General features: G+C 44.4%; 1 pseudogene across 3 annotated transcripts; it reads left to right on the top strand.

Moving 5' to 3' along the window:
* Positions 1-614: 614 nt before the first annotated feature.
* Positions 615-7916, top strand: LOC100273147 (uncharacterized; annotated as a pseudogene). Of its 3 annotated transcripts, none has more exons than NR_157832.1 (3): positions 615-1526; positions 5251-5294; positions 7629-7916. The product of NR_157832.1 is annotated as an uncharacterized protein, transcript variant 2 (transcript). The 3 variants fall into 3 exon arrangements; NR_157833.1 differs by lacking the exon at positions 5251-5294 and adding an exon at positions 6050-6215 and having other exon boundaries at positions 657-1526; positions 7629-7915; NR_157834.1 differs by lacking the exon at positions 5251-5294 and having other exon boundaries at positions 630-1526; positions 7629-7860.
* The last annotated feature ends 375 nt before the right edge of the window (positions 7917-8291 follow it).

The raw sequence follows: 8291 nt of genomic DNA, 5'->3' as shown, positions 1-8291 counted from the left end.
TATGGTCCCCGACAACAGGGAGTCAAGCTGACGACTTCAATGTCTTTTTATCTAACCTTGTGAGGAGATAAGAGAGAAGTCACATGAAAGAGGAGCGGAATTAAAAAGCCTGTTTCGACGCTGACCTCTAACGTCACACCCGGTCTAAGGTGCGGCGACCGATTCGGCCGCCACAACTGCGGCCAACGGCCGATTCGGCCACCACAACTGCGGCGCGGGAAGTGTGGCGTGGCGTGGCGTGGGGACAACGACGGTGATCTAAACAGGCCTAAAGTCTTGCAGAGCAAGATGGAGAGGTTGCTGGACAACTGAGTAGTGTTTCAGAGCGTGTATGAGGAGCGGAACGAGAGGTCTTATGAACATCTACAAGAAATTGAGCTGGTAGATTTTATGATCGATAATAAAATCGATGTGCATGTCGTCTATCATTAAAAATGATAGTATTAATTTCCAAAATAATTCTAAAAAATATGAACACTTATCTTATGTCAACAAACTTGCTTGGAAGGTCAAGCAACGGGCTGCAACGCTAGCTCAAAAATTATGAACATGCATTTTGTCATCCCACCCCCAGCAGCCAGCACCTACCTTGCACGACTTCTTCTTTCCGGTACCTTCTCCCCTTCCTCTCCCTCCCTAGTCCCTAGTCGGCAGTCCCCCGACCCCGACCTCGCTAAGCAAACTCCCAGAGCGATCGCCGCAGAAGATCCCGCATGCATGCCCCGGCGCCGCCCTCCTCCGTCGATCTGCCGTTGTCGGCGCCGCCGCCGCCGGTGAAGGCGCCGTCCCCGCGGCCTCCGCCGCCGGCCTCGCTGCAGCCCGAGTCCCCGGGCGTCTTTTTCTCCGCCACCGCACCCCTGGGCACCTCCCACCGCCGCATCGCCATCGCCGTCGACCTATCCGACGAGTCCGCCTTCGCCGTGCGCTGGGCCGTCGCCAACTACCTACGCTCCGGGGACGCCGTCATCCTGCTCCACGTGCGCCCCACCTCCGTGCTCTACGGCGCCGACTGGGGCGCCGTCGACGTCTCTCTCCCCATCCCTAGCGCCTACTCCGAGGATGGCTTTGGCGGCGGCGACGCCGATTCCGAGGCCGCCGCTGCGCGCAGGATGGAGGACGACTACGACGCCTTCACGGCCTCCAAGGCCGACGACATCGCCAGGCCGCTCAAGGAGGCGGGCATCCCCTACAAGATCCACATCGTCAGGGACCACGACATGAAAGAGCGCCTCTGCCTCGAGGTCGAGCGCCTCTCGCTCAGCGCCGTCATCATGGGGAGCAAGGGCTTCGGCTCCACGCGGAGGACCAGCAAGGGGAGGCTCGGCAGCGTCAGCGACTACTGCGTGCATCACTGTATCTGCCCCGTTGTGGTAGTGCGCTTCCCTGATGAGTGATGACGGCTCTGCCGAGTGTGGGGAGGCAGGTGGTTTGCCCGCCGCGGTTGGTGCTGAGGATGTGCTGCACCCCGTGCCGGAGGAGGAGGAGGCCGAGTATCATGATTCATGACGCCGCTGAGGAGCACAAGGGTAATTGATTCTATTCTTGCAGTTGCTGGTTGTGCATGTCATAGGGGGGTTTGCCTTCATTATCCATACGATACGAAATGCACCAACATTTAACTCGCGAAGTCACAACAACAATAGGATAGGACAATGTGCACAACAAATTTACTATCGATTAATTGGTTCTGATGAACTCTGGGTTATTCTACTTCCCACTAAGTAGTCATTCTTTCTTTTATTCATGACCGGAAGCCCAAAGTTTATTTGCCACACAGCAACAAAGTGTTCAGAGTTTCTTTATCATGAAAACAGGTACTGAACTTCTAAAATCGCATCACCGCATCTGAACATGCAGGGTTCAGCATGCTGCATGCACATCACTCAGAACAATCATCTCCATAACCAAGCAACACCAAACATCGTAAAACCTTAAGCTTTATCTAATACTGGTTGGTGGTTGCATGCCCAAATGGACACCGCTTGCAGCACACAGGCTGTACAAGTTCTAACTAAGATCTACTTGCAACTCCTGCAACTTAATAGTCATTCAAACTTTAATAGAAATATGTAGTGAGGATTGCCGGTACACATTTCCTTGATATGGACAGTATTTGGTTCAGGGTATCTTTTAGGGTGTCTGCTTTATATGGTATTACAGTACTTTGTGGAACTTGATTGTTTGGCGGAACAACCTGGTGTATGAAGATTAGTTTTAGTGGCTATATGCCTTTTTTTAGTAATGTAAGATTGCCCTGTAGGGTTGCAGTAACCACGTTTCAATTATATGTGTGTTCTCCTTGCTTCATTTTTTCCTACTGAAGGATCTATAATTTAGACCGCGAGTATTCTACTATTCTGCATGCTCTGTCAACAATCCATTTGGTTCTATTAAGTTTTGAAATTGAAAACAACTAATTCTGAAACCTTATTTTCACTGAGCCTGAGAGGACAGTTTATCCTCAGTTATTCAGCACTTTACATCTGTTCTTTGCCTATTAGAAGTTAGAATATTTGGCTGGAACCACCTGAATTACATTTTCAATGGTATATTTAGCTTATTTTCCATAAAAGAAAGAGCCAAAGAGGCATTGATACGTGGTTATGTCACAACTTATTCATGATATTTTAAGTGGGGATTTACTAGTACATGTTTTTTTATGGCTAAGTTCATTAAGGTTCATTGTATATGATAGCTTCTTGAGTCCAGATAAAGCAATAAATACCAAAAAGAAGTCAGGACAGCATTCATATACCTAGAACTTATGTTATGTTCTTGCAATTCCATACCCCGTTGAAGAAAATGCCAATATTTTGGAAACCTGACTTCTCTACTATCCACTTTAGCAATTACACATGGCCTTCTCCCCTACTATTGTCAATTAGGGATGGAAGGAGACTGAGCTTGTGCCTTGTGGTGATCAAATCGATCTTTGTGCTTAGTCTCCTGTACTGGTATGAGTGCAAGTCACCTCAGTATGGAGATCACAGCGAAGTGCTAGCTTCAACCGTCTATTCCAGGATGCCCATACTTCATGTCCTTTTTGGAGATGGAGGTGACCGGAATCCATGATAATATGATATCTGGCCACAGTATGATGTCATCTGTTTGCTTCATGCAACCAATTCATCAATGGATTAAAATATGTCTTGTGTAAAGAAGTTTGTCTTTCCCTCATACATTATGTGAGCGGTATGCCTGCCCTGCAGCATCTGTAGCTACCCAGTTATGTGCATTTGTAGTTGGCTTTAGCTAAAATGGAGAAAACCACAGTTGCAGTTTGGTGTGCTTGTATGAGTTAGTCTTCCATGGGGTTCTTTGGTTACCCTTTTCCAAAATAACTACCATGAGGGCATTAGGGGAACGGAATAGGGTGATACTGGATTTTAGGATTTATAAGTTTTTAGGTAGTGGGATCATCCATTTAGGTTAAATCCAAACCATGCTACAAGGGGAAAAGGCATGTAGTTTTGCTTGACAGGTTTTTAGGAAATAAATAACCTATTTTAGGGCCTATTACAGTTGTTGTGCTGGCTGTCCATTCCAAACAGTTAAAATCTGCACTAAGCTGACTAAGGTTATGTTGTTAATTGTTATGGCTCCAGAAAAGAAAATTCTGTTAGTTTTTACCTAAAAGTATAATGAAAATATTTTTTCTAAATGCCACCTTAATACCATAAGCAGTCTTGGCAATATGAACATGGTTTAAGAAAAAGATACATCACATGATGGGCAGTGACAGGCCAAAGTTATACGGGCCATACCCATTGGCCAAGGTAACAATCCAGGCATGGCCGGTCAAGATTAGCATTGGTCCGTGGGCCAAAATAGCGGGTCATGGGCTGGCCTCATGCTTTTTGGACAGCTATAGGCTCAGCGGGTTGTTTAGCTTTTGGCAGCTCAGGTGGGTGGCTTTTCTCTTGTGTTTAGTTGTTTCTTGATGTTAACTGTTAGAGTGGACGCACTAATCAGTTCAACCTAAAAGCTTAAGCTATTAGGAGAAGGTAGACAATTCACTTATACACTTCAACACCCCCACTCACGTGCAGCACGTGCAGCCAGAGAAAAATGCACAAACGTGGAAATAAAAGGGCGGAGACAAAAATAAAGACTCTGTCAGGATTCAAACTCGAGATCTCTGACTCTGATATTGTGTTAGAGTGGACGCACTAACCACCCAAAAGCTTAAGCTATTAGGAGAAGGGAAGCAATCCACTTATACACTTCAACATTAATATTGTCTGCTGGCTTGGTCTAGAGTCACTAGACCAAAGGATATGGGAGTTCACTAGGCAATCCACTTATACACTTCAAACATGCCTTCACTTGGCTGGTTAAACTTTACAGGATGAGTGATGTTATTTCACAAGTTTTTGTGATTAAATCGACGTTACGGAAGGCTAGGCACTCTCTAGGTGATGACCCTTTACCTTCAGCTTAGGTCCGCCTAGGCATATGCCATCACATGCATATATACCCTTAAAGAAATGAAAAAAAACAGGAGATCAGTGAGCCTAGCGATCTACAGAGGCTTGTCAAAGCAGCCCAAGCCCAAGTCTAAAGTCCACATCTAATTCTTAGGCTCCCACTCCCACCTTATCCAATTGCTGGTTGGTGCTCCAGCCCCAATCCAGCCATTCTCGACACCATCCAATGTCCCTGCTTCCCTGCGGGGTGGAGTTGCATGTAGCGGCCACTGAGGACGTCATGTCTTCCGTCCTTAGGCGCCATACCCCCCCCACCCCATCCACCTGCCCTGCTTGGATTAAATAACAACTAGTTGTCATCACCAAGTTGAAGATGCTGAGATAACTTGGCCTTATCTGGTATGTCTTCAATGGAAAAGTATATTAAGCATCACATACGTTACCTGCTGCATCATAGTTTCATATTCGCGAAATAGCTTTATGGCAATCGTTATTCACTTGTTCCAATCCAAAAATTCAATTAGTTTATGCATCACAAGCTTTGATCAATGAAAGGGTTAGCTTACACTTATACTACATTAGCTGAACTTTCATCATCTGATGTGCTACTAATCCATATCAAGCTGTGGGCTAATGTTTTCTTATGAGTTACTGCCTCAAAAACTGAAAACTGTTCTAAAAAGTTTTAATAGTTTGAATTTACTGCATTCTTCTCGTTAATTTTTTATGATGGCTTAATGAAAAAAAATCCATTTGCGTGTATCATATCAAGGGTCCTTGTGATTAATTAGGCTAATATCTAGAACTGGTGCAATTTCTGCAGATACCTGACCTCGTTGATGTATTGTGAAGTCCTCTTGGATTCAGGTTAGCATAGAACTAAAATGTCCTATTTGGGCTGTATTGTTGTTGTATGATATGCATCAGTTATGGAACTATTTCTGTAACTGTTCGGTCTTTGGTTAAGACTGCTTTCAACGGCTCCCGCCGGCCTCCTCCTCCCCTTGCCCTGTAGTTGTTTAGGGGGGGGGGGGGGGCTCTTGGTCCACAATGGTAAGTCCTACACGCTATGACGCTACACCCTCCTCTACCAGCCTTCAGCCTGCAGGACGGGAGCACACGCCAGAGCACGCTGGATGTAGCGCAACAGCAGCTGCCCCCCTGCCCTCGGGTTGTGTGCGTGGCTGTGTTTTTTAGTTGGAAAAATTTGATAATAGATGGTGAATAGGTATGGAAAATGACATTTTATGATTATAGTTGTGTATAGGGGAAGAATTTAGAGAGAACCGTTGTAGAGGGTGGAGATATAGGGGAAGAGAGATAGCTGACGTGGCGGGATAGTGGGGTATAGGGGGAGAAATTTAGAGGAGACGATTGAAGACAGTCTAAGGCTATCCGCAGCGGTTCCCTCTAAAATTCTCCCCCTATATCACTTTTTTACGTCATATCATCAACATTTTATCCCCTACTTCTTCTTCTCCTGCAGCGGTTCCCCCTAAATTATTCCCCTATACCTCACTACAACCATAAAATATCATTTTTTATACATACTTTTCATCTATTATTAATTTTTTCTACTAATAATTGGAAGTGGGCCCACGTCAACAATGCTTGGAGGGCAGCCGCACGCACGCCAGAACGAGGGGGAAAGAGAAGCGGACCTCCACGTAGGAGCCCTGCTAGGGGCAGCGCTGCAGCGAATTTTGGCTCCTGTAGCCGGCATACAGGGGAGGGGCCGGGCGGCGGTAAGGGTTGCGTACACCCTAAGGCATCAAACTGTCTCCAGAGGTACACCCTAAGGCTATTCGCAGCGGTTCCCCCTAATTTTTTCCCCCTATATCATTTTTTTGCATCACATTATCAACATTTCACCCCCTACTTTTTCATCTCCCGCAGCGGTTCCCCCTAAATACTCCCCCTATACCTCACTACAACTATAAAATATCATTTTCTATACATACTTTTTATCTACTATAAAATTTTTATCTACTAACAATTGGAAGTGGGCCCACGTGAACAGTATTTAGAGGGCAGCCGCATGCACGCCAGAACGAGGGGGAGAGAGAAGCAGACCTCCACGTAGGGTGCCTGGCAGGGGGTGCCGCTGCGGCAACGGCAGGCGCCCTGTAGCCGCCATGCATGCTACAGGGCAGGGGGGGGGGGGGGGCAGCAGGCGCTGCAGACAGTCCAAAGGGTTCTCTACCCTGTATTTAGAGAAGATTTCTTCTTCTATATGTTCCAGTGGTGTCCTCTAAATATAGAGGATGCTCCTCTCTATAGAGACTCTCATCTCTATCCATTTTTATACTTTAAATAACGGATTAAGCAAAACTAAAATATGTATAAGACATTTGAGGGTATGATAAATACGTACCTACAAAAACCTGAAGCAAAATATGTGCTTAATATGGGTCTTTGATATATAGAGGACCGGATGTAGACGACATTGTTGGAGATAAATGAGATATAGTGGAGGGAATCTTTTAGAGGAATTTGTAAAGGACTGATATAGAGGATACCTCTAGACAGTCTCAGTGTTGCACATTTCTGTTGTATATGTTGTGCATCATATATGGTAATTTGTTAGAATTTCATTTTCACTCTGATATAGCATCTTTGTGACATGCAATACTGTGGGTTAAGATATATGGAAAGTTATGCATACTAAATTATGTATTTGCTTTAAGTTGTAAAGTTTAAGTTTTTTTTGTAGTTTTGATATGAAAGATAGGAGAGTTTTTACCCTTGACTGTGACAAATCAAGGATAGCTCTGTGCAACCTGAATATATCATTCAGGCCTACAAAGCAGAAACCTGCTTTCCTTTTTAGAGCAAATACTATATCCAGATAAGTTTTTAGATTGTTACTGAACATCCCAGTAGCCCTATCCTTTAGTAATTGATACTCCTAGAAAACCTTAGCTCCCTTTGATTTGATCATTTTCCTCCCATATGATCAGAGGTTCAGTGTAATGTGCTTCTATGTATCCCAACCTGTCACTGGGTATTAGTATTCCATGTACAGTTTGCTGGAACTTTTGGACTTGCACTATTGAAGCCGGGCTTCAGTTTTAACAAAACTGTATCTTCTGGCTTGACAACCACCGGAAGTTCTCATTTACCACGCACCTGTTAATCTGCTATACTAATTTTCTTCAATTCTGTTTATATTTCTCTAATTCTTGCCCGTTCCTTCCACAGAATGTAAAGGTTGTAGCATTCGACAGTTGGCTGGGTGCTAGGTGGGATTTCTACCCGAGTGCATGTGAAGTTTGCTGAACTTCCATTACCCGTGCCCATGTATCTGTGATTTCGCTTTGTTTGTAGCTTCTGTTACCTTTGTTCATGTAGCTTGTCTGACTTCCACTGCCTGGTGAATATCTTTGTCTGAACATTTGTACTTACTTTGCGTTGCACTGTGTTTCTGATGAAAGTTATAGGTTAACCACTTCTATAGAACCAACTAATCAAGGGTGCAAATTCCTCCTAGTTTATTTTTTTGAATTATTTTAGTTTCAAGTAACTGGTAGATGAGGAAAGTTTCGCTGTTTTTTTTGGTGCAAGACTATCTCTAGCAGATCCCCTATCCAATCCTCTATCTCATCCTATATTTTAAACTTCACTTTATAAACAGTGCCAAACAATATTATCTACAGTTTCATGATCTCTATTTTACACGAAACACTGTGAGACAGAGAAGTTAGACTTGTCTTTACAAGAGTCTGTCATAGTTGAATATGTTTTCGTGCGTGACCCTCCACGCATGTCATGCACAACATAGCACAGTATAGATGGATACAGATACTTATTCGGATGTTAAATTTTTGGTCTTCTTTTTTCGATTATGAACAAATAATGTATATA

Source organism: Zea mays, chromosome 2, assembly GCF_902167145.1.
Source record: "Zea mays cultivar B73 chromosome 2, Zm-B73-REFERENCE-NAM-5.0, whole genome shotgun sequence".
Classification (NCBI taxonomy): Eukaryota; Viridiplantae; Streptophyta; class Magnoliopsida; order Poales; family Poaceae; genus Zea; species Zea mays.
The sequence above is the reverse complement of the archived record's forward strand: the minus strand, read 5'-3'. Positions and strand labels throughout refer to the sequence as shown.